This window comes from Sorex fumeus, unplaced genomic scaffold, assembly GCF_029834395.1.
Source record: "Sorex fumeus unplaced genomic scaffold, SorFum_2.1 ptg000015l, whole genome shotgun sequence".
In the NCBI taxonomy this organism is placed as follows: domain Eukaryota; kingdom Metazoa; phylum Chordata; class Mammalia; order Eulipotyphla; family Soricidae; genus Sorex; species Sorex fumeus.
Genome location: NW_026606072.1, coordinates 13876556 through 13902826, shown reverse-complemented (window position 1 = coordinate 13902826; position 26271 = coordinate 13876556).

Below are 26271 nucleotides of genomic sequence, written 5' to 3'. Positions count from 1 at the left end.
TGCCCTACTGCTGTGATAAATAAAAAGAGGAAAAAAAGGAAAGGGAAATATATTTTTTAAATTGGAGGGGGAGATGCAGGAGAGAAAGTATATGTTTTGCCTTGCCTACAGCCAACCTGGGTTCAATTCCCACCAGTCTATATGGTCCTCTGAGTCTGCCACAAGTGATCCCTTTGTGCAGAGCTAGGAGTAAGCCCCGAGCTCCATTAGATGTGGTCCATCAAACAAGAGAAAAAAATGGTTTTTTAAGTGATGTTCCAGTTTGCTAAGAAGTCAGGAGAGAAAAGCATGGCAAGTTCTGGCTCTGTAATTCAAACATCAATGTAAAGGAAGACATTTCTCTAAAACAAGCGAGCAGACTGCATGATGTCCATGTTAGGAAACCCTGCATCACCACCGTGACTGATCTGCTTGTGAGTGGCATTTTCCATTCTTGGAATCAAGCTTCGCCGCTGGTCCACCAACTTGAACACTCACAGAATATAATTATGCCAACTGGCTAAATAAAACCCTACTGCTAAAATGTTACAAAATTATATTAATCGAGGGGATCATGGAGATAGGTTTACTATCCTTGCCAATGATTTAAAAAATGTAATTCACTTTCCAAAACTGTATTAGTAAAAAAAAATTTGAAAACAAAAGTATTATGGTGCTTTGGCCAGACCCATTTTAATGTCAGGGTAGCTCATTGCTTGCCCTGGGTCCATCCAGTCCCTCATTGGGACCCTGCTTTGGGGGTGATAGGAAGTAAGGGTAACTGAGGCTTAAGTCGAGAGAACAGATGCCCAAGGGTGAATATCATTCAGAGTCAATTAACTCCTGTTACAAAAGCATAGCATTAACTGTCTTCCTGTGTCTATACAAAAAGGACATTGCTCTGAATTAACTATGAAAAGGACTTACAGAGAAGAGGAAAGCAATATTTGCAAGTTAACAGAGCACAAAGAAAGAGGTTACAAATAAACACAGAGGAATGGGAGCACTGTGATGGGAGTACCCCAATAACCCAAAGCCCCCTGTGGCAAGGCAGAAAGGACAAACCAATGTTATCCTACAGTGCCCAGTGCAGATTAGCAAGGCATGCAGCAGATGCAGTTTTGTTTAAAGCTCAGGGACTCAAAGCAGGATGCAACATAAAGATGAGTTGAGTTTGAAAATGACTTGTCACTAGAAAGCATGACATTCAAACCCATACATAAATTTTTGGAGCCGAGGCGCCCCAGCCAGTAGCCCATTGCCCTCTCTTGCCAACTTCAGTTCTGTTTTGCAGTGGGGAAAGTCTTCCACAAACTTCTGAGAAGACTTCAGCCCACATATTCAAGATTCACTCAATTGCACTCCCACACTTTTTGGTCTTAAGAGCACCCAGCAAAAAATATTGGTGCCACTCACCCTTGGGAGATCTGAACCCAAGAAAGACCTCCCAACTGATGGAAGTACATTTAGGATCACTTAAGTGAAGGATTATGGGATCAAAAATGGTTTTGATGTGGGAATGAGGATGCTTTGAACTGTCAAAGCACCCTGTAGAATCCTCATGGAGGCCCAGAGAAAAGTCCTTTAAAGCAAAGGACCTGGGATAACAGTCCTTACTGACTAATGTCAAAGAGTATTACTGTTGAAACAATATTTATTTGTCTGTTTGTTTGTTTGTTTTAGGCCACACCTGGCAGTACTCAGTTACTCCAGATTCTTAGCTCAGGAATTACTTCTGGTGGGTTTAGAGGACCATATGGAATGCTAGGGATCAAACCCAGCTTGCAAGGTAAGCATCCTACTTGCTACACTATATCTTTGACCTCTTGAGACAATATTAATGGCTTAATCTCTTTTAGCAAAACAAAGTCTCAAATTTCAAATAGCCAGCCAATCTGCATACTATTGATTATATTATCAATTATAATCAATTAAACTATTGATTATATTATATGGTGAAAAAAAGGCTAAGTGCTAAAATTATTTTAGCTCAAGTCAGTTGAATGATTTTGGTTTTAAGAACATGAAGTCTAAGAAGATACATCATAAGAGATCTCCTTCAGAGAAAAAATGCTAGAAAGAAAACATAAAATACATATTGCTCAAGAATAAGGTGAAAGATAGTACAGAGGGTAAGATGAATGCTTCCATGCAGACAACCAGATTTCAATGCGTGGTACCACTATGGTCTCCCAAGCACCAGCAGGAGTGACCCCTGAGCACAAGACTATAACAGAGCCCTTGAGCTCTGCTATAGATGTGACCAAAATAGTTAACAAATAAATAAACTAGGGAAAAGCAACACTTTTCTATCAAATCCTTCTTCCTTCCTTTCCTCTTTAAAGTATAACCTTTAAAAATATTATGTATGTTTATGCCTCATGAGCAAAGGGGAGAAGGGAGCTGGAATAGAGAAGGGATCACTAAGAAAATGATGGCTGGAGGAACCAGTCAGGATGGGAGATATGTGCTGAAAGTAGATAATGGACCAAACATGATGACCTCTCAGTATCTGCATTGCAAACCATTATGCCCAAAAGTAGAGAGAGAGAGAGAGAGAGAGAGAGAGAGAGAGAGAGAAAGAGAGTATGATGAATATTGTCTGCCATGGAGACAGGGGGAGGGTGGGACTGGGAGGTAATACAGGGAATATTGGTGGTGGGGAATGTGCACTGGTGGAGGGATGAGTGTTTGATAATTGTGTGATTATAACACAAACATGAAAACTTGTAACTATCTCACGGTGATTCAATAAATTTTTTTTTTAAATCAGAAAAAAAATATTGCATAAAAAATATTATGTAGGTTTAAAAAAAACTAACTTCAAAGCCACGATGTCAAAGGTAATGATAGAACTTTCTTTCACTCTCCCTATGTTTGATTTCTTACCCAAAGTTATACTTGAGCTATTTCCCATTGTAATATAAAATCAACTTTCCCATAAAAGTATTACAAACCTCAGTTCCCCCTTTCTACCTACAAATATTTTTTCTTATTTTTAGGGATTTATTAGTAATCAATAGAATAAGCTACCTATTATTTACCAATGAAATAGCATCATTGGTTGAATATGACACCTGTCTAAATTAATAGTAGTGTAGTGATGGAGAAATAGTACAGTGAGTAGGGAGCTTGCCTTGCAAGTGGCCAAACCAGATTTGATCCTCGGCACCACATATGATCCCGTGAGGCCTGCAAATGTGATTTCTGAGAGTAGAGCTAAGAGTCAGCCCTGAACACCAGTTACATGTGACCTTAAAACAAACCCTGGTATAGACAGGGCCTTGATAAAGCATCATGCTCTAATGTAGAAAACTATCCAATAAAAATTTTATATTGAAGAGCAAAAGAGTCAGTACAAAAAGTAAGGCAAGCAGCCTCCAGCTCAAATACTGCATATGGTCCCCCCAACACCACCAAGGCAGGATGCCTGAGTACGGGGCCAGGAGTAAGCTCTGAGTACAACTAGGTATAGAGGAAGAAGGGAAGAATGAAGAATGGATCAAGTCAAGGGAGGACACACAAGCTTTTTGGAAAAAAAAACTTATTTCAAACTTAGCAAGCAGGCAACCAAATGCCTGTTTCCCTCTTTGAGAGTCTCTCTATGGATAGAGCACAAGGAAGAGAAAAAAAAGAAAGAAACATGTTTAAACAGGTTTGTGGTGCAGCTGAAGGGAAAGAGTCTATGAGTAATGAAAAAGTTTTCAATAACACTGCAAACAAACCCAAAGAAGTGTGTTTACATTGCTCTGGTCAGTGACTTCAAACAATCATGTCCTGGAAATTCTAGAACTCTAGAATTGGAGTGAGAAGACACACATTCCAGTTCAACCTCCAGCACTTCATTACCACAAGCCTTTAACTCTCTCTGAGTTTCCGTGTCGCCAATAAAATGGGGGTATGTTTCAGCAAAGACCCAAGAAAGCAGCAGGTGAGGGAGATGGAACAATACAGCCATGCTCACGGTTTATGACTGATGGGAACACTTGTGTCAGGTCATCTATGCTTTGAAATAGCTCAGGATGAGATCAGCTCCTTTCATCTCTTCATTGAAGAAAGACTGTTGAACACCTTGTGTGTGTCGACTTCTCCATGAGCCATGAGCCACCCTGTGACTCCTAGTCAGTTTATGTTTTCCTCTTTTATTCCCTTTTGAAGAGAAGATAGCTATGAAGTGTGTCATGTTTGCTTCCTTAAAATATATCTATTTGCAATATTTTGGAAACAAGTCCATCCCTCCTTGGGCCCCATTATACATCAAAATTCACACAGCATTTTCTCATGACATGTGAATCAAAATACCAAATCCTCTCTTGTGTTTGATGAAACACACTTGAAATACATATGGGTCCTAACGAGCCCAATTTTCATATTTCTAGAGGAGGCTGAAATTGGCAGTGATAAATTATATCAAATCAAATCAAATCAAATCAAAGGCCCTCCCATTGTTCATAGATTTGCTTGAGCGAGCCCAGTAATGTCTCCATTGGAGATTTTGTTGTTACTGTGTTTGGCATATCGAATACATCACGGGTGACTTGCCAGGCTCTGCCGTGTGGGCGAGATACTCTCGGTAGCTTGCCGGGCTCTCTGAGAGGGGCAGAGGAATCGAACTTGGGTTGGTCATGTTGGCTGCATGCAAGGCAAACGCCCTACCGCTGTGCTACCGCTCCAGCCCTAGAATGAAAATTTCTAAAACTGGAGAGATAGTGCAGTGGGCTCTCTACAAGCTTGGCATGTTGGAGACATGGTTTCAATCCCTGATACCAGTCCTAAGCACCACCAAGAGTGAGCATAGAGTCAGACATGACCCTGAGCACTGTTGATGTGGGCAAAAAGTTAAATAAACAAAAAAAACAGAATGAAAATTCCCAATAATCAAAGAAAACAAGTGTAAATGAGCAGTACACAAGACCATGAGTAAGTATGCACTCCACACACCAGTTTCCATCTGATTCTCATAATGAAGCCCAGATGTGCCCTCATTCTGCAACTCAAAAATGCAGTGAGCAAATATCTGAATGGAATCCCTGATTATTTGAGGTGTAGATTTGATCAAATAAGGTAGACTAACTTCCCTAAAGCATGGATAGAAGGAGAGTCTATCTCAGACCAAGGAGATATCTCAATGGATAGGAACACACATTTTACAAGCAGGATACTAGGGCTTGATGCCTAGCACCTCAGGATCTGCTGAACTCTGCCAGGAATGACACCTAAGCACTTAGTCAAGGGTAGCCCCTGCGAAGCACAAGATACCAGGCAAAAAACAAAACCAACAATGAGCACTTTTCTTCTGGACAACTTGAAGCAGTGTGACTTGATGCAAGTTTTATTAGCTGCAGATGCTCAATAATACACTCACTTGAAACATCACTTCATAATATTAAATCCAGAGAAATTACATATTGAATCATCCATTAAAGTAGAAAGGCCATAACTATAGTCCAGACCTCAGGGAAGGGAATAGACAGAATAGAGCAGGAGTTGAAATATATATTTGGCTCAATTGTTAGCCAAAATAATATATCATATGAAAATTAAATCTCTTCACCCATCATGACTTCTTTTGTCCCTCATCTACATTAATATTAATATTAGAATGAGAATGAGTGCTCCAAATAGAGAAAATTATGGAAAATAACATGATTTTCAACTCTTCAAATTCTATTCTCTGTATATTTATGATGAATAAGATAAAGAAGAGAAAAGCTGGGCCTTTGGTGGATTTCACAGTTGGGAGAATTTTTGATTGAAGCATACATCGGGCTGGCACTCTGCATAACCACACTCTTACTCTTTGTAAAATTTACTACATGCTCGCTGCACTCTGTACATGCAAAAGATTTCTTATAAGTCACACAGAAAAGCATTCCCAACCCAGAAAAATATGAGGGTGCCTAGGCGTTAGTTTGAACCTAAGAGAATATAGAAGTTTTCTTGCTATAGGACTAAGGGGTTGCTGTCAAAATGGGCATGTTTCATGAATCCCAGGAAGGTGGTGCTTGCCCTGGCCAGATGTTAAGTTACTTAGGGTGAAAGGTGGTCTTTGAGAAGAATGTTCACTCATGAGAACATCACATACCACCCCTAGAGTCGTGCCATGGTGGCTGGGGTTGACTACTTTTCCTGAAAAGTGACAGCTGCCACAGGCAAAACGAAAATCATCCACAAGTCAAAAATCATGTCTATTGTGAACATTATAACAATAATCACCTCAATCCACAAGGTAGTCTGTAATTTCCCCTTGAACAAAACTGCTATCAACAAGGATGTCTTCAGAGGCCTCTCCTAAACATATGGTCCCAGAGAGAGCGAGCAAAGATCAAGTTCAAGGAGAGGTATGAGACCAGCAAGATCATATTGTTCTTTCAGAAGATGTGACTTTAGATCCTCTTTTGTTGTTTAAAAAAATGATAGAGGGCTAGAGAGATAATACAGTTGGTAGAGTATTTGCCTTGCACACAGCTGATTTGGGTTTGATTCCCAGCACTCTGTATGGTCCCCTGAGCTTGCCAGGAGAGATTCCTGAGCACAGAGCCAAAAGTAAGTCCTGAGCACTGTTGATTATGGTCCCCCAAAACAAAGCAAAACAAGTAGATGAGAAAGAGAAAAATTAAAAAATATATATTCACGGTTCAATAATTTCACAGATGGAGAAAAATAACTGAAAATTATAAAATATTTTAATCTGTTATCACAAAAGAAGAATGCCTTTTGATCTGCCTGATTCTCAGATAAATAAAACCACAGTGGGAATGCCTGAGCAAATAGTTTCCCTGACTCCTCATCAACCCCTCGCCCCATGGAACATAACACAAAGCCAAGAAAACATTCACCAAATTTCCATTGGCAGACTGTAAAAGGGAGAAGCACCTTCCCTTCAGTGGACTTTAAAAACAGTAAGCTTTCAGAGTTTAAGTTTCACCCTGGAAAATAGACATTGTTGTCCTAAATACACAGCATTTAATAACAAGGTGGCCGAGAGCAGCACCAGGGATTTCTATTACCAGCAAAAGGACACCCTAGGTGTTCACTCAGGTAGCCAGAAATCCAAGTGGTTTCATGCCTTCAGTAGTCCCAGGGATACTCCAGGGATGCTCTAGGAAATATTAGAAGCAGGAATGACTGAAAGCAGGAATGAGAAGTAATTGAGTCCAGGGCCAGGTAACCCTAACATGGGGCACCTTTCCTGCGTGGCTAGCCAGAGCTGCAGGTTTAGGGGACAAAAACCCTGGTAATGACAGTTACCCATCTAGGTCATTCCAACATGCCCATGACCCTGAAATTCTTTTCCCCAAATGGTCCAAAGCCAGCTCCCAGGTTCTTTACCCACCCAAAGGCAGAATACTTTCTGGCCACTGTATGCACGCTAGGTCTGATTACTCGAGACGGTCAATTCTAGATGTGGGTGTTGGTAAAGGTGGAACACTGTTCACCTACATTCATACAAGGCTCCTCCTGGTGCAGGGTGGAGCCAAGGAAGGAAGGGTAGGGAGAAGGTTCTGGAACTGGATCTGATGAGAAAGACTCTTCTCCTGGACCTACAGATATTAGTGGTGGACCTGGAGTGGGACATATCTAAATCAAGTTTTACTAAGGAACCCTGGCAAAGTCCTTCCTTTACATTTTACATTGTAAAATGTATTCACAAGGTGATATAACCAGATGAGATACCATCTCAGTATGCAAAGCTAAGACTGTCCTACAAAGAGATATAAAATCACCTCAGCTTCACCATATGCAGATAGTAGCTACTTTCTCATCATCCCTACCAGCAGTAAGCCAAGAGCACCTTAAACAATTGCCATGCTGCAGTCCCCAGCATTTTTTCGCAATCAGACTATTTCACCCTTGTTAAAGTCTTTATGTTTGATACATCCCTGAGGTAGATAAGATCTTATTTCTCCATGTACAATAGACTTTGGTATCTAATAGGGAGCATTATATGTAGTCTCAGCTTCTGTTGCTTATCCACAAACTTTATTAAGCTTAACACTTTAGTGTTCTAATACAGGACATAAGAAACAAATGAGAAAACTAAAAGAAACAGATAACTGTTGAAAATCTGAAAACACACCAAAAAAAGCTAGATACAAGGATAAGGTAAAAAATGAATATGAAGTAGAAAAATCAAGATAAATAAAGACTAGAATTTTAAACTGATGGTCTTTTCTGAATTCAATCTTGGACTTGGGAATGTAGAGTTTATTCAGGACCAAGCAGTGTTTTCCAACCCACACCCTTGAGGAGACTCTGTGCTGTTCTCTTCCAGGAGCTGGGTTTTATAATCTCTGGGTCTTGGCCGTTGATGGGATTACACGCCCGGGGACAGTTGGTGGGTGTATCCCTACATACTGGAAGATGGGGGATCTGGATGGAGGAGGCCCAGACCCAATCCGAGCAGGCTTGAACATCTACACCCTGGGTCCTGCACACCTGGGTTCCTCTGTCAGTTCCTTCATGGGTGAGGCTCGTCCAAACGTATGGAGAGTGGTCTTAAGCATGGCTGTGACTGGAACCAGTGGTCTTCAGCTGTCGGAGCTCTGCTTGGGGTTGGGAAGGAAATTCAACCCACCCTCCTCCAAGGGGCCCTGGTGAGGACAGCCAGGCACGAGGCAGGAGACTCTGCACTGTTCTCTTCTGGGAGCTGGGTTTTATAGTCTCTGGGTCTTGGCCATTGATGGGATTAAACGGCAGCAGGGTGGGAGGAGGGTGGGTTGCGTTTCCTTCCCCACCCCGAGCAGAGCCCCAGCATCTGAAGATCTCTTGTTCCAGCCACAGCCATGCTTAAGATCACTCTCCACATGTTCAGACTAGCCTCACGCATAAAGGAACCAGCAGAGGAACCCAGGTGTGCAGGACCCAGGGTGCGGGACTCAGCCTGCTCGGATTGAGACTGGGCCTTCTCCACCCAGATCCCCCATCTTCCAGTATGTAGGCATTACACCCACCAACTGCCCCTGGCCGTGTAATCCCATCAACGGCCAAGACCAGAGACTATAAAATCCAGCTCCCAGAAGCTTGCGGCCGTGTTTGTGGCCGCAGGACATCTTATTATCTAGTTCTTACTCTAGAAAACCTAGCAGGCTACCAAAAGTATCCTGCCCACACGGCAGAGTCTGGCAAACTCCCCGTGGTATATTCAATATGCCAAAAACCAGTAACAATGATGGGTCTCATTCTCCTGACCCTAAAAGAGCCTTGAATGTGGCACTTTCTAAAATCTCAGGGCTAGGACAAAAGAGATGTTACTGATGCCTGCTCAAGGAAATCAATGATCAACAGGATGACAGTGATATAATGATACCCATGAGGAGAGAGTTTCTGGTAAGGCCTAAGGCCACATACCTGGCACCTTGCTAAAGTCTCCCTTGCTGCTTTTTGGCAAATCCCAGTAGTCTTATTTCACTTCATAGCTGCTACAACACACACACAGAGACAGAGCTTCAAGTCTGTTCTCCTACTAGTATTTATAGTAGCAGTTCATAAATGCTTAAATGTGACCACAACCACCCTGGGAGCTTCTCTAACATAGATTCCCAAGCAGCACCCCAGAGAGTCTGAATCTGAAAGTCTAGGGTGAAAGTGGAACATTTCTAGCCTTAATAAACAATCCAGATGTCTTGGAAAGCAAAACATTCTCAACCTCAAGGAAGCTGAGCTGCAGTGAACGGTCTGGATGCAGTTTCAACAGGATGAAGGTTGCACCTTTGTCCTCTATTTTTCCCATCCTGCTATTATTTGGGGGGTCTATCTAGGAACAAATGAAAATGTTTACCCAACATGATGGCACATGATTCCACAATGAACAATTCTCCTTTGCTGCTGCGGCCAGCCTCCTATCAACTGCCAATCACGGTTCATCCTGGAGCACTTCTCTTTTATGAACTATCTGGGCTTACGTCAGCAATTTATGTTGATATGTTTGCAGATTCTTTCAAAACACAGCTATATTTTTCTTTCTTATAACGATTCTTTCAAAACACAGCTATATTTTTCTTTCTTTCATAAGCTACATGCCATCATTGACTACCAAATTTGAAATTCCACAACTATTCTGAGAATCACCACTTCTTTTATCTTCTGAAAATTCATTGAAAAGAAAACCAAACATGTAAACATGTTGTCTACATTCTTTTTTAAGTCACATGAGACATGTCCACTTCTGAAAAATTGTTTGAATTAAGTAGACATGTTGGGCACACTCAATTACCTAGGAGAATCCTTCAAATCTATTTTTTCTGAGTAATACTGCATTATAATATAAATTCCAGGCAAGTGTCACTGGAAATCAGCAAATATAAACACTGCATTAAGTTCACCATTTGAAGTCCAATACTGTCATCATAAAGTCCTCCTCTTTGTTTTGAATTTCTTCTCTCAACTTCCTCTTTTCTTTCTGGTAATGATTACTTGATTTCTTATATGGAAGATTATTTCAGTTTTATTAGTTCATCTGTTTGTATCTTTTCTCTATAAACCATATATGAGTGAAAACCTACAGTGTTTATCTTTCTATGTTGATTTACTTCACTAAGCCATAATGCTCTGCAGGTCCAGCTGTGTGGTTGCAAATGACAGAATTTCATCTTGTTTATAGCTGACTAGTAGTCCACTGTGTATTTACTGTATCTTTTTATCCATGGAATGATCCTGTTTTTATTAACAGTCTTTCATTCCTAATCCAATGATAAAGCTGTTTCAATGAAATTGTAATTTATTTCATTGCCCCTTTCTCTCCCTCCCTCTTCCCATCGCATACACACTTATATTGCAACCTGTAGACCTTTGTTAATGATTCTCAATGAATGTACCCTCCTAGGACAACACATCAATATTTCCTTGAAACCATCTAATTTTTCTATTTGCATAACTGATATAACTGTCTTCAAAGGATAGGAAACATGGCCTTCCTTTTAAATGTAGAATATGGATAGAGAGGCCAGAGAAATAGAACAGTGGGTAGGGTTTTGCATGCAGCTGATCAAGGTTCAATCCCCAGCATCCTATATGGCCTCCCAAATCTGCCAGAAATGATCCTTGAGTGTAGAGTCAGGTAAGTTTTGAGTACTGCTGGTGTGCCTCCCACGAACAAAACAACAATAACAAAAGAATATGGATAGAAGAAAATTATAGAACTTAATCAATTTTAATTTTTCAAATTGACTTCTATATTCAGAAACAAACCTATATGTTTGTAAGTAGCACTGTAGTACTGTCCTTCTGTTGTTCATTGGTTTGCTCAAGTGGACACCAGTAAGGTCTCAAAACAAATTGTGAGACTTGTTGTTACTGTTTTTGGCATATCGAACATGTCACGGGTCACTTGCCAAGCTTTGCCATGCAGGCGGGATACTCTCAGTAGGTTGCCGGCCTCTCCGAGAGAGGTGGAGGAATCGAACACAGGTCTGCTGCATGCAAGGCAAATGCCCTACCCGCTGTGCTTTCGCTCCAGCCCATGTTTGTAAGTAAAATTAGCAAAACGTTTTCAAGTAGAAATTCTTCCTTGTCAGTGAGAATGTTGAGCATAAGACATCAGTCATTGGTAGGAAAACGTCAGAAGAGGGAAACCTACAGGGCAGGCAGCAGTTCCTGAGGCAGAAGAGGTCAAAAGAACCAATTCCTGGGGCCAGAGTAAAGGACAGTGGGTAGGGTACTTGCCTTGAATGTAGCCGACCTGGGTTTGATACCCAGTATCCCATATGGTCCCCCTCAGAACCAGGAGCACAGAACCAAGAATAACCCCAGAGCATCTCCAGATCTGAGCCAAAGGTGAAATAAAACAAAACAAACTAACAACAACAACAACAACAAAATAAAGAACTCTACTTCCCTGCAGTTTGCAGGCTCAGAACTCTTCAACTAGACAAAGCCACTGATGCACTATGCCACTTCCCTAAAAGCTACTGCTGCCTATCTCTGGGGGAAGCTCCCATATTCAGGGCTGGGGCATTTAAGGTAAAGGTAAAGGTAAAGGCCCTCCCGTTGATTGTCGATTTGCTCGAGCGGGCCCAGTAACGTCTCCATTGGAGACTTTGTTGTTACTGTGTCTGGCATATCGAATACTCTCGGTAGCTTGCCGGGCTCTCCGAGAGGGGCGGAGGAATCGAACTCGGGTCGGCCACGTTGGCCGCTTGCAAGGCGAACGCCCTACCCGCTGTGCTAAGGAACAGTCAAAAATCTAAGCACTATGCAAGAGAATAAGACAATGCTAAGCATGGTAATCCAAGGCCCACCCATATGCTACTATGTATTGGAGGCTATGAAGCTGTATGTTAAAATAAGGAGACTAGAAATTTGATTAGTTTCTATTTTTTTCAGTGTTCCATTCATTAAGCTTTAAATAATTTTACTAAAGTTCCTTTATAAAGTTTTAATTTCAGTTTAAAGGTGTCACTAAATATTCTCATTCTATTAATCATGGCTATCATAAGACATGTAGATCATTGCATTTTTAGAAACAAAATTATAATGAGCTTGACATAATGTTTGGGAAAATGCACATGGTGCTACTTATGTTGGTCAGTTTGAAATGGTACAATTTTTTTCTGTTTTTTTAATAAACATGTTACTAGTATGTTTTTTGAACTTACAAAGTAATGGAAAATGGGGTTGAAGCAAGAGCACAGCAGGTAGGGCATTTGCCTTGCACGCGACCGACCCTGATTCAATTCCCAGCATCCCACATGGTGCCCTGAGCACTGCCAGGGATAATTCCTGAGTACAGAGCCAGGAGTAACCCCTGTGCAATGCCAGGTATGACCCAAGAAGAAAAAAGAAAAATAGTGGAAAATATTGAAGTTATTTACCAATGAAATCTATCAACATAAGACTTTATCATTAATTATATCAAAGCTCTAGGAAGAATACTGCTTCATGAGTTGTGGCATCCATCATCGCCAAAATCCATTTGTTAGTTTGAATGAAAGGATTTGGTTTCAACCTCATTTTGAAAAATAAGAACAAGATGGGCACAAGTGACATTTTTTTACTTACTCTCCTAAAACAACAACTAACTCCAAATTATCTGCTTCTATTCAATATAGATGTCCTTGCAGATAATGTAAAAAAGGATGTTCCTTATCAATGAATTGAAAAAATGCATTCATTTAAAAATTGCTTAATGTCACAATTGACATTTCAATTGTAAAGTTCTTGTTTCCACTTTTAATGGAGGCTATAAGACAAGAGACAGATACTAAATGTTTCCTAAGGGGATTTAAATTGACTCTATTAATCTCTCCCTAACTTCAAGACAATGCTTAAAAATAAATGTCTGACTTAACGTTTTATAAAAGTTTCATTCTAAGCATGAATTTTTCTTCTGTGCCATAGGAGAAAATTTTTGTCATTTGGGCTTTAAGTCAGGAACAGCTCAATAAGATTAAAATCACCCAAGGCAGCCTCCATCTCTTTATCTCAATGTCTTGCTTGGTCACATTTATTACATACAATTGTCTTATCTTCCAGATCTGACTTTGAGCATCTCTAGCTATCACCTCAATTTTCCCAGCTTTCTCATTCTTCAACTTCTGTCAAATTTATCTGGCCCCTTTTTGTTCTAGTTTGTTTTGCTCTTTTTCTTTTAACTGGGACCTGCCAGACTGTGGTCTGGGATCCAGAACCAATCCTGGCCTTGCTGGGGTGGTGATGGTATAGGGGCAGGAGAGAGAACCCCGGGTCTGTATCATGTGAGATATCTTCCTGATGCTGTTCATTTTGCTTATTTGGGGGAAATTAACGAAGCAATGATCAGGGCCACATTCCAGGCCTGGCAGCCCGATGCTCAGGCTGGCGATGCAGTGCCACTTGAGCTATGTGGTGCTGGAGACCATCGACTCGTCCTGGTAGTACCGGGGGGATCATGCAGAGCCAGGCATCAACCATGGGGCCTCTGCATACCAGGCTGTATGATAGGTCTTTGAATTATCTCCCTGGGCAGAAATGTTTTCTTTTCATGCCAGGCTTTTAAAAGTAGTATATATGTCACCATTTCTACCCCAGTATGGAGTTTAGTCATGGGAAAACATGACATTTTAAAACGTTTTTGCCCAATTAAAAATAACTTAATACTTAAAAGTTAAGCAAATACAGGTCCATAATGGAGCTTTACTTTATATAACTCAACTCCAGAATTATTAAGCATATGATAGACTATGATGAGCTAGGCCACCACATCTCAGAAATAAATTTTCCTCTTCTTTGTCATTATGAATATTTCACAGAATAAATTTGGGAAAGCACTCATTTATACTATTTAGCCTCCTCATACCTTCAAGGTCTATGGTCAGCTATTTCTAGCCAAATTCTTGCTGATCGGGTATAGGATAGTACAGTGACCACAACACCTGGCTTGCATGTGGCCAACTCGGGTTCAATCCCTAAAATCCCACATGGTCCCACAAGCACTTCCAGGAGTGATTCTTGTGTGCAGAGGCAGGAATAACCTCTGAACATTTCCAGGTGTGCTCCTCCTTAAAAACTTGCAGAACAAATTGACTCTGATCTATGAGAATCCCTAGTAATACCAACTTGCCATTAAAATCTTGGTTTGGACTAATCCCATCCATTTATTCATAGTCAACTCTTTAATTACACTAGAGAAAAATCACACGGCAACAACTAGTAGATTTGTGCTATTTAAGAGCCCTGGGCACTAACCATCCTAAGATAATCCCCATTATCCCCCCTCTAACATATATCCTAAACTTCTATCCTTTTATAGTCTCAAATATACTTCTGACTTTCTCTGTAAAAAGCTTCACTGAGCACTCTATAAAGACTAAGGTAAATAGTCTCAATTCTCCTACCTCCACTTAAATGTCATAGGTCATCTCACACAGTCCTTTCCCTGCCTGGGGGAATTACTTATAATACAAGGACCTAGAGGAATAGTGTCCCTGTTCCTTTCTAACACAACCTCTATTGCCATGCTCCAGTACTGGCGTACCTCTCAGTCTGCTCTCTACATCTTGCCCATTATTTTCTGGATCTTTAGTCTTTGCCTTTTCCTTCCTGAAAGGCAACGATAGTTTCCTGTGATGGAAAGAGAGATTCAATGATCAAGCTTCTACCAAATTGTCTTCTTTTTACTACTAAACTTATTTGAATAACCAAGGGCTGGAGCGATAGCACAGCGGGTAGGGCGTTCGCCTTACAAGCGGCCAACATGGCCGACCCGAGTTCGATTCCTCCGCCCCTCTCGGAGAGCCCGGCAAGCTACCGAGTGTATTTGATATGCCAGACACAGTAACAACAAAGTCTCCAATGGAGACGTTACTGGGCCCGCTCGAGCAAATCGACGATCAACGGGAGGGCCTTTACCTTTACCTTTTATTTTTGTTTATGTAGTTAGTTTTTTTCTTCTCCTTTCTTCCTTCCTCCCATCTCTCTTTTCTAGGAACCATTCCTAGGGAAATTGTCTGCCATGGAGGCAGGGGGAGGGATGGGAGGTTAAAGGGGTACTGGGGACTTTGGTGGTGGAAAATGTACATTGGTGGATGGATGGGTGTTCGATCATTGTATGACTAAAACTCAAACATGAAAGCTTTCTAAGTGTAAAAAAAAAGAGAGAATGAGTCCAAATCGCCTGTAACTCTCCTCTTTTCTTTACTTCACTCCTAAGTCACCCATTTTTCACCTTAGCTCTCTGATTTCTCTTAGCCAGTCTCATTCATCAACTCCAAATTTTGATCTACAGACTGTCTTTCAGCAACAGCAAACACCCGTGTCTTCACCAACAACCTCTCTGGACATGACGTTTTCAGCACTGGAATCTCCAGTTCTTTACCCAAATGAGTCACTAACTCATTTCAACATTCCCCTGTTGGATATTCTCATTTAGAGAGTCTGGTATGTGGAATAGGATCAACTTTCTAAACCAACAGTTCCTTGGCCTTAGGTGAAGCATCTAAGGTTTTGTCAGAACTTCATTTACATCCCATTTCCTCCAAGGTGACTTCCCAGAGAAACAATATTGGATTTTGTGTACCTGATCCTGCCCTCCCAAAGCCAAGATTTGTTGTCTACAGTTTCCCTCCATGCTACCTGGTGTTTTATTTATGTGTCATCTGCCCAGGAGATTAGGAATACACAGAGGATTAGGAGTTTCTAACAGAGTGGTTTTCATTTGACATGTTCATAATTCCAGATGCCAGCTCCAGGGCTGACCAGGGCTGTGGAGGAAGGGGGAGAGCTGAGGAGACAAGGAGACACAGATATTCTGTGCTCGCCACAACCTCTGCAGGAAAAGCTAAAAGGAAAGGCTCTCGGTGCTCTGCTATACCTACCCTGGGAAGCCCTCCTGTCTTTCACTTTCCTTCAAAAATCTGTGTTTTTTCCAGGCGTCCTTTTCAGAGTCAGTTCTGAGTGCCCCATGGACCGGGGCTGGGGGTGCCCAGGCAGACTCCCCAACATGTTGTATCTACACTAGCCCTCTGATTAGATGCTGCCTGAGGTTGTGCATGAAGCTAAACCCCAAAAACTCTACTTGAATGTTTTTCTCTCAGTTCTTTAATTTTTAATGTTTAAAGACTCTTGAAAAAACTTACCTAAGGGATCACTCTTTTTTTTTTTTTGCTTTTTGGGTCACACCCAGCAATGCACAAGGGTTACTTCTGGCTCATGCACTCAGAAATTACCCCTGGCAGTGCTCAGGGGACCATATGGGATGCTGGGAATCGAACCCAGGTCAGTCACATGCAAGGCAAATGCCCTACCCACTGTGCTATCACTCCAGCCCCAGCAATCACTCTTTAAGTACTTAGAAAGCCCTTAAAAAGAATGCAAAACCAGGACCAAGAGATGGTACAACAGTTAGGCTGTGCCTATATGATACCCTACCCACCCAATCCTGCAGCACACCAGGTATGCCCGTCCAGCCAAAGACCAAAAAAAAACAAAAAACAAAAAACATTGTGATGGCCTGAGCCTTGCCAGCACCACAGTTCCCACGCAGCATCTTATTCTCTGGCATTTGACTGAACGTCCAGCCAAGGCTGATGGGGCCCCCAGACCACCATTCGGGAGTCCCGCCCCCACCACATATAAGTGGAACCAGAAGTAAATTTAATTAACCTTTCTAGCCATCCTTCCCCTCACCTCACCCTCAGTAAGTATCTTGTTCCTCTCCTTGTGGTCAGGTCAGATCTGTCCTGATGAGTCTAAGCCTCAGCCAGCTTAAATGCTTAAATGGTCTACTCAAAATGCTGTTGTCCAAACTTGTTGGAGGATTGGGGGACTATGGACTAGGCTGGTATGTTATTTTTATTTTTATGGTGTTTAAGGCCTGAGATAGGATTTGCACACATAGTCGTAGCCAGAAGGATGGAGAGGGACTTAAGGAAAATAAAAAATATATAAGGCCAAGTTTGGAGACAGAGAACAGTCATAGGTGTAGTCCCCAACTGTAGCCTTTCCATTCCCAGTGATTACTCATTATCCCAAAGATAGTGAAGGATCAAGTTCTTTTTTTTTTAGTTTTTTAAAAATTTTTATTAAAGTCTGTTATTGAATCGGTGTGAGATATATCTTTATCTAGCAGTTCATAATTTTGTTTCAGTCATACAGTGTTCCAACATCCATCTCTCCACCACCGTACATTTCCCAGCATCAGTGTCCTCAGTTTTCTTCCCGTTACCTCACCCCACCCCAGCCTGCCTCTATGGCAGGCATTTTTCTTCTCTCTCTCTCTCTCTCTCTCTCTCTCTCTCTCTCTCTCTCTCTCTCTTTCTTTCTCTCTCTTTCTCTATCTCTCTCTCTGTATGTGTGTGTCACTCACTCATTCTCTCCACTCCCCACCCCCAATTTTAGGCATTGTGGTTTGCAGTACAGATACTGAAAACTGAAAAGTTACCAGTATATCCCTTTACCTACTTTTAACACTCAGTACTTGTCCAGTGTCATCATTTCCTGCTATTATTGTCATCCTTGTCCCTTCTCTATCTTACCTACCCACCACCCCACACACACTTGTTGTTGATTCTAACTATTGACCAATCCTCCTAGATCCTATTTTCCCTGGCCGTGGATATGTATTCTAAAATGAATGCAATCATTCTATATCTGTTCCTTTCTTTCTGATTTTTTTTCACTCAGAATGATATTCTCCAAGCCTCTTTAACAAGTGGAACTCACAAAACTGGATAGCTTCATGCAAAAAAAAAAAAAGAAAATGGACTCAGATCTCTATTTAATACCATGCACAAAAATCAGATCAAAATGAATTAAAGACCTCAACATCAGATCTGAAACCATATGGTACATGAAAGAAAAGGTAATCAAAGTCATTTATGATATTGAAGCTAAAGGTATTTCCAAAGATGAAATACCACTGACGAAGCAAGTGGAAGCAAAGATAAACAAATGGGACTACATTAATCTAAGAAGCTTCTGCACCTCAAGAAACAATGACCAAGATACAAAGATAGCCTTCAGAATAGGAAAGTTAATTCACCCAAAACCTTTCTGATAAGGGGTTAATAGGGGTTAATATCAAAGATATATAAGATACTGATTGAACTCTATGAGAAAAATATCCAACTCCATCAAAAAATGTGTAGAAGAAATGAACAGAAATTTTTTCAAAGAAGAGATTCAAATGGCCAAAAGACACATGAAAAAATGCTCTTTCTCACTAATCATCAGGGAGATGCGTATTAAAACAACAATAAAATATCATCTCATACTGCAGAGACTGGAACACATCCTAAAGAATAAGAACAACCAGTGTTGGCACGGATGTGGGGAGAAAAGGACTCTCCTTCATTATTAGTGTTGGGAATGCTGACTGATCCAATCTCTTTGGAAAACATTATGGTCATTCCTCAAAAAATTAGAAACTGAGCTTCCATTTGACGCAGAAATATCACCTCTGGGAATATACCTTGGGGGCCAAAAATACACAGTAGAAACACCATCTGCACTCCTACTTTCATTGCAGCACTATTCACAATAGCCAGAATCTGGAAACAACCTAGGTGCCTGAATACAGACAAATGGATAAAGAAACTAGGGCACATCTAAACAATGGAATACTACTCAGTTGTTTGGAAAAATGAAGTCATAAAATTTGCCTATAAATGGATGTACCAAGTTCTTTTTGCTTTTAATCCTTTTCTCTTTCGAGGAATTAAGTCTAATAGATAGCAGAAGCTTTTCTATGTGCTGAGAACATAATAGTGTACAAAACACACTAAGTCTCTGCAGATAATTTATCATAATTATACATTACTTTTGCAATCTTGCAAGAGCCAAAATTCCTAGAATTATGTATTATGTATAGTCATTTATTATCTATTAAAATCATAGTATTATTATTATTACTTAACAAAAAATTCTAGAGTTATTTGCTCCTTATGAATTTCATAATTTCTTTCCTCTATAAAATTGGCATATTATTTCTTCCCTACCCACATTTCATAGGACTGAATGAGAATTGGGTGAAATATCATCTACAAAGTGCCTAAGATAAAGCTTCATGCTCAGGAGATAATCCGTAGATAATTACTCTATGTAATCTTTATTGCACAATGCCAGAGTTTTTACAAACTTATCCTTTAGAATTAAACCTGACATGTTAGCACCGTATCTTAAACTTAGTCATTTCCCTACAATTCAGTTGTTGCTATTTCTACTTTTAACACAGGAGAATACTCAATACTTTCTCCTCATTCCAAGCAAAAGCCATCAAACCCCATGCCCCATCTTTCCTAATATACGTTGAATGCATACATAATTATTAAAAGGCGCATCCATACGACCTGGCGTTTCAAATTAACTCAGCTATGGAGGTAGTTTCTGGATGTACTTAGGGAAGTACATCTCCATATGCTCAACTTCACAGAGCTGATCTCAACATCTATATTTGGTTTTTTTAAAAGAAACACATCTTGGAGAGTTCCAGAAGCTGCCATCCTCCAAGAATCTTCACTGATGCTCTCCCAATACAGTTCCTCAGCATTGCTCTCCAAGACGTGTCATAGTATCCAGCTGCTCCAAGCTTTACTCTTGGCCCAGAGTGCATGCTCCACAGCAGGCAATGTATTTGTCGCATCTCTTCTCTGCCCCAAATCTGCCACTGGAATTTCATCAAAGAATAAATGCAATGATCTGAACCAGGTCTATAAAGGCCCATCACTATGTGGCACCTACTTGTCTCCACCATCACATTCCCCATCATTCTTCCCCCTGGAAGACTTCAGCTGTGTGTCAAGCCCTATTTGTTAACAAACTCCAGGATAACCTAAATTTAATGTTTCTTAAATACCTGAAATAGAATGAAAAATATACAGTAGAAATTTGTTGATCAGAAGCATGAGTAAATGCATAAATTTAGTGGCTTTAATGAGTATTCTTTGAAACAAGCTCACTTTGAGGTTTCTCTAGAACTTGTAGAGTGGGCAGTAAGAAATGAAAACCAGGAAATCAGGTGAGAGGAAAGCAAAAAGGAAAAGTACTGAAAACCCACAGATCCATCCACCAAAGTTCTCCAAATGTTGCAAAAATAGTGAGTGTAGAATACAGATATTAGCAATAGACAGCATAGAGCTCAGGAATGAATAGTGATAAAGTTTTAAAAAAAGGAAATGTTTTCATTACATAAGAATTTATCATGATTTCAGAAAATGGGTAAGTGTAAAATTTTCAGCTTAACCTTTGACAACAACCTGCTCCCTTATAAAGTTATTTTAAAAGTGCTAAAAGTCACTAAGTAGAATTCTTTTTCATTCCCAATCTGCTTCTGAATGATAAAACTGCCAAATTGAAGACAAGAAATACAAAGAAATAACTTCTAGCAGACCTAATAATGGATCCCTGTATCTTTAGCCTTTGACCTTGTGTTCCTTTACACTGACACTGGATTCCATTATGATGAGCTTTGGCCAGTGGCATATTGGCACTTGTGACATTTGTAACGTTGACAGATCCTTTTCCATCTAAACAAAGAAAGGTATCTTTTTCAAGAACTTTTTTAGAAAATGAGTCACTGTAAATTACAAAATTGCGTATTCATGATTGAGTTTCAGATGTACAGTAGTCCAACACCAACGCCTTCACCAATTTTCAATCCCCCTTCAAACCCCCAGCCTGACTCTGAGGCAGGAACTTTCCACCCCACCCCACACCCATGACTATTAACTTTCCTTCCTTACCTTATCCCCCACCCCACTCTAGTGGAAAGCTTCCTACTGAAGGCCAGTTCTCATGCTCTTTGTTTCAGTTGCCTTTGGACATTTGATATACCCCTACAAATGTCTTTGTCTTACATCTGAGATAGACCATTCTGAATTTTTTCTCTCCCTCAGACTAACTTCATTCAACAAGATACTCTCCAGATACATCTGTGCAGCAGCAAATTGTATAATTTCATCTTTGAAAAGCATCTGTGTTATCAGCAACCCTCTTGCACTTTTACATCCATTTACCTTTTAGCCCTAACAACCATCATGAAAGCCTGGATGAGATTGTTGGAGAGTAGAGAGCAGGAATGAGATCTATCTAGAGGGGTGTTGATTTTTCTGTAACGTGAACATATTAGATTACCAGTTAACCACTAACGCATGAGTTAAAATGCTAGGTAAATAAATGCTAGTTAAAAATAATCATAGTCTGGGGTTAACCAGATAGTTAAGGAGTTAAGTTCCTTGCATTAGTTGACTGTAATTTGACATCTCTGGCATTGTATATGGTCGAGTACCGCCAGGAGACATTCCTGAGAACAGAATCAGGAATAGTTCTTGAGTACCACCAGATGTGTCCTAAACACTGTCACTCCCCCATCCTCTTGCCCTTAAAGAGACAACTATCAAAAATAAATTTTAAATATAATCAAGCTTGCTTAAATAAGTATGTAAAACCCTAATCTAACTAGTAAATGAAAATTACCATGGTAAATGGTTGCAATTTAAGATACTTTGTTTAGGAGTAGTTTGCTACACAGCAATAGCTGATATAACTTGGAGGACTTCCCCACAAAAAAAAAAAAACCAAGAAATTAAAAGTGGAGATGAGGGGTCATGCTAAATTCAAAGTCAAAATCACAAGCAATGGGCCCAATATTATCCATGGACATTGTTTAATAATGTCTGCAATAAAAACAATTTTGTTCGATGAAAAAAATCACATTGTAAAATCACAGTGTTTAGGACACATCTGTAAAAGGTAAAGGTAAAGGCCCTCCCGTTGATCGTCGATTTGCTCGAGCGGGCCCAGTAACGTCTCCATTGGAGACTTTGTTGTTACTGTGTCTGGCATATCGAATACTCTCGGTAGCTTGCCGGGCTCTCCGAGAGGGGCGGAGGAATCGAACTCGGGTCGGCCATGTTGGCCGCTTGTAAGGCGAATGCCCTACCCGCTGTGCTATCGCTCCAGCCCAGGACACATCTGTAAGTCAAAAAAATTAAAATGTTAAAATTACCTAAGTTAAAGTACCCTAATTTTCTGATTCAAGTTTTTAAACTCACTTGAAAAATGCATTATTATGAGAAATACATTGAGTGTAACTTCAGTTCCGAAAGTTAACACATTATAAGTATAAATGCCTTACATTCAGTATACTGTTGATTTTCTTTGTGTGCTCAAATATGAACAAAACTAAGTTATATATATATATATATGTTCTTCATTCTTCAGTAATACTACCCTAACATCACCAAATGAAACAATTTCTGCAGCACTGGAATCTATTTTCAATAAAAGAAATTATTTCTTCTTTTATTTAAAAAAATTAATAGCATTCCTATCCACATACCAAGTTCACTCAAAGAACTGTATTTCAATACACCAATAACAAATTGCTTCTATTCAAACTTTTGTACTGACATAAGAGCCACCATTTTGTCCTTACAGTGTTAACTTCCTTTCATTTTCCTTTGCATATTCCCCAGGAGCTGTGAAGTTAAGCATAAACATTCATATTAGAAACATGAAAAATGAAGATAACACCCAAGGCATATATATGCTGATTGAAGAGGCTCTCTCTTGCTACCTCTATTATGCTCATGAGCTCATACAAAGCACAGACAACAAATTTTTTATGCAGAATCCATTTTATATACCATTTCATAAATATGTACATACTTGTATAAGAAGAAGCTGACCCAAATCAATAACATTAAGATAACAGTAGTGGGGACTAAAGAGGTAGTACAGGGGTTGAGGCACTTGCCTTCCACATAGCTACTTCAGCTGCATCTCTGGTTTGATCCTCAGCACTGCAAATGGCTCACTGAGCACTGCCAGAAGTGATCCTTGAGCACAAAACCAGGAATAAGCCCTGAGACTGCAGGTGTGGCACCAAAATCACGCACAGAAAAAAAGATACAAGTTGTACTACGTACTTGAAGAGTCCCGGCTAAACCTCGTCTCCTTTGCTCCTCTCCTCCTCTTAGTCCATTTGAGCTGTTATAACAAACTACTTCCTGTGTGTATTATAAAAACCCAAATGAACAAAAATTTTATTTCTCAGAGTCCTAAGGACACAGAATCTCCTTCCCCTGGCTGTCTTCACCGGGGCCCCTCAGAGGGGAGGAGGTTGAGTTTCCCTCCCCACCCCAAGCAGAATCCTGGCAGCCGAAAACCTCCAGAACCCAGTCACAGACATGCTCAAGGTCACTCTCCACTTGCTCGGACCAGCCTCACACATGAAGGAACTGGAAGAGGATCCCAGGTATTCAGGACCTGGAGCTAAGATCTCCAAGCCTGCTCAGATCAGGATTGGGCCTCCTCCACTGAGATCCCCCATTTTTCCAGTAGCTTGGCAGTCACACCCACAGACTGCGCCCCCCCTTCCCCGGCACTATGTAATCCCATCAACAGCCAAGATCCAGAGACTGTGAAACAAAGCTCCCAGAAGCAGGCGGCCGCATTTGTGATCACTCAACCTCTTATAGTCTAGCCCACTGATGTACCTAAAGCAGCACACAAGTGTTTGGTTTTAACATACTTGCTTGTATTCTCTTATAAACATTCTCATCTCTCTCAGAGAGACTTGCAAGCTACCAAGAGTATCCCGCCCACACAGCAGAGCCTGGCAAGATCTCCGTGGCATATTCAGTATGCCAAAAACAGTAACAATAATGGGTCTCATTCCCCTGACCCTGAAAGAGCTCCAATAGGGCACCGTTAGGAAAGAACAAGTAAGGAGAGGCTGCTAAAATCTCAGGACTGGGATGAACGGAGATGTTACTGGTGCCTGCTCAAGCAAATCTATAAACAACAAAATGACAGTGACAGAGACAGAGTCTAAAGGCCTAAAGTTCAAGTTCAGGGTGCTAATATGTCAGGTGAGGACTCTATTCCAAGTTACAGATTTTTCTTATTTTCTGTGGGGAAGGAGGGTGTTGCTTATGAAGCAGATGTCTGGGTGGCACCAGCAATTCAATGTGGGAGCTTGAGAATGGTGCTGGGGGTCACCTGGACCACCCCAGCAGTGCTCAGAGGCTCTCAAGACTTCACCCCACAGTGCTTGGGGCCACCAAACTGCACCCAATATAGTTCAGGAAGTTATACAGTGTTTGGCATCAAACTAGGATCAAAGCACGCACTTGAATCCCTGTACTATCTCACTGGCCACCTACCTTTTGTCTGACATTTGCTTTCTGTCACCAAAGCAGAAAGGTCAGGGGAGCTCTGTAGGATCTCTGTCACAAGGTCATTTAACTCTTAATTATGTCTTTGTCCTCCTAATATAATTATTTTCCAAAGGTCCTACTTCCTAGTATCATCAGACTTGGAATCAAATATTTAACACAGAGGAGGGGGTCAGGGATCATAAACATCTAGTCTTGTAACATATGGTAAAGACAAACCTGGATTCTAATATCCCATTTACAAGCAAGGAAACTGAGTTAGGAGGTGAAAGTGTGACTTTTCTAAAGTTTCTCTTCTGTCAAGTGATAAAATAAAAAACCTAATTTCATGTGTTGGAAGTTGGAGCCTTTTTCTGTACACTCTGCTTATGAACAACACAATGTTGAAAAACTCATTAAAATATTTTCATAAAAAACAGAAATATGTAGAAACAGATTAAGAAGAGATATATGTGAGAACAGAGATAAAGGTGGTCTTTACATCATACTATTATGTAATAGTCATTAATTTTAACATTTTTAGAACACTATACAGGGCTGGAGCGATAGCACAGCGGGTAGGGCGTTCGCCTTACAAGCGGCCAACATGGCCGACCCGAGTTCGATTCCTCCGCCCCTCTCGGAGAGCCCGGCAAGCTACCGAGAGTATTCGATATGCCAGACACAGTAACAACAAAGTCTCCAATGGAGACGTTACTGGGTCCGCTCGAGCAAATCGACGATCAACGGGAGGGCCTTTACCTTTTACCTTATACAGGACACAAAAGAAAGCCGCATAATTTTATATCGTTTGGATACTAATAACAGGAGAGCAGCAACTTCCAAAGTGAGGATTCCCACACAGCTTCGCTTGACAATCATATCTCCACCTCCTCTTAATGTTCTAAATGTGCCATTGTGGGCTATTTTATTCTTAATCCAACATTGACTCCTGCAATAAAATTTTTGTTTATCTAGAATATATTTAGAAGACACAGTGCTGCAGATAACTGAGTATACAGGCTAAGTGAGAACACTAAACATAGTGCCATCTCATTTATTCCAGACTCTTCAACTTTAAAGTTCTAAAAGGAAGTTGGAAAAGTTTTCATAAAAAGTGTCAGATGGTAAAGATGAATGTGACCCCGCGTCTTCACATATGCGAAACACTGAGTTTGATTCCTAGCACAGTAAATAGACAAAAATCGGACAGTCAAAAATTTAGGTGTTGTGTACTTCATGGTTTCTACTCAATTCTATCCATATGCTATAAAACAGCTGTTAGATAATATGTAAACAAATGAATGTGACTTTGTTCCAGTAAAACTTAATTTACAAAAACAGATATTGCCCACTGTCAGGAGTTTGCCAATCTCTGCTCTAAAACGCAATCCTCACCCAGAACCTTATTTACTTGCAAGAGAGAGTAATAACACCTGAGTGTCTTCTCCCTCATTTTATGCTCAATTTTTTAAAAAGTGGGCTGTTTCCTTGTTTACAGACCACAAAAGTTGAAAGTCAGATTTGAATAGTACTAGTATGAATACCAAGTGTTGTCCTGGAGGCCAAGGCTTGGAAGAACAGAGCAGCCTGCATCACACATTTACGTCAAACACTTGCTCACACCACTTGCTCTCATCTTAATCATCTATCACCTGAGTCAGTATCAGTTATAACAGCAGAGTTCTACTTTTGATAGTCACAAAAGTGGTTCTGATTC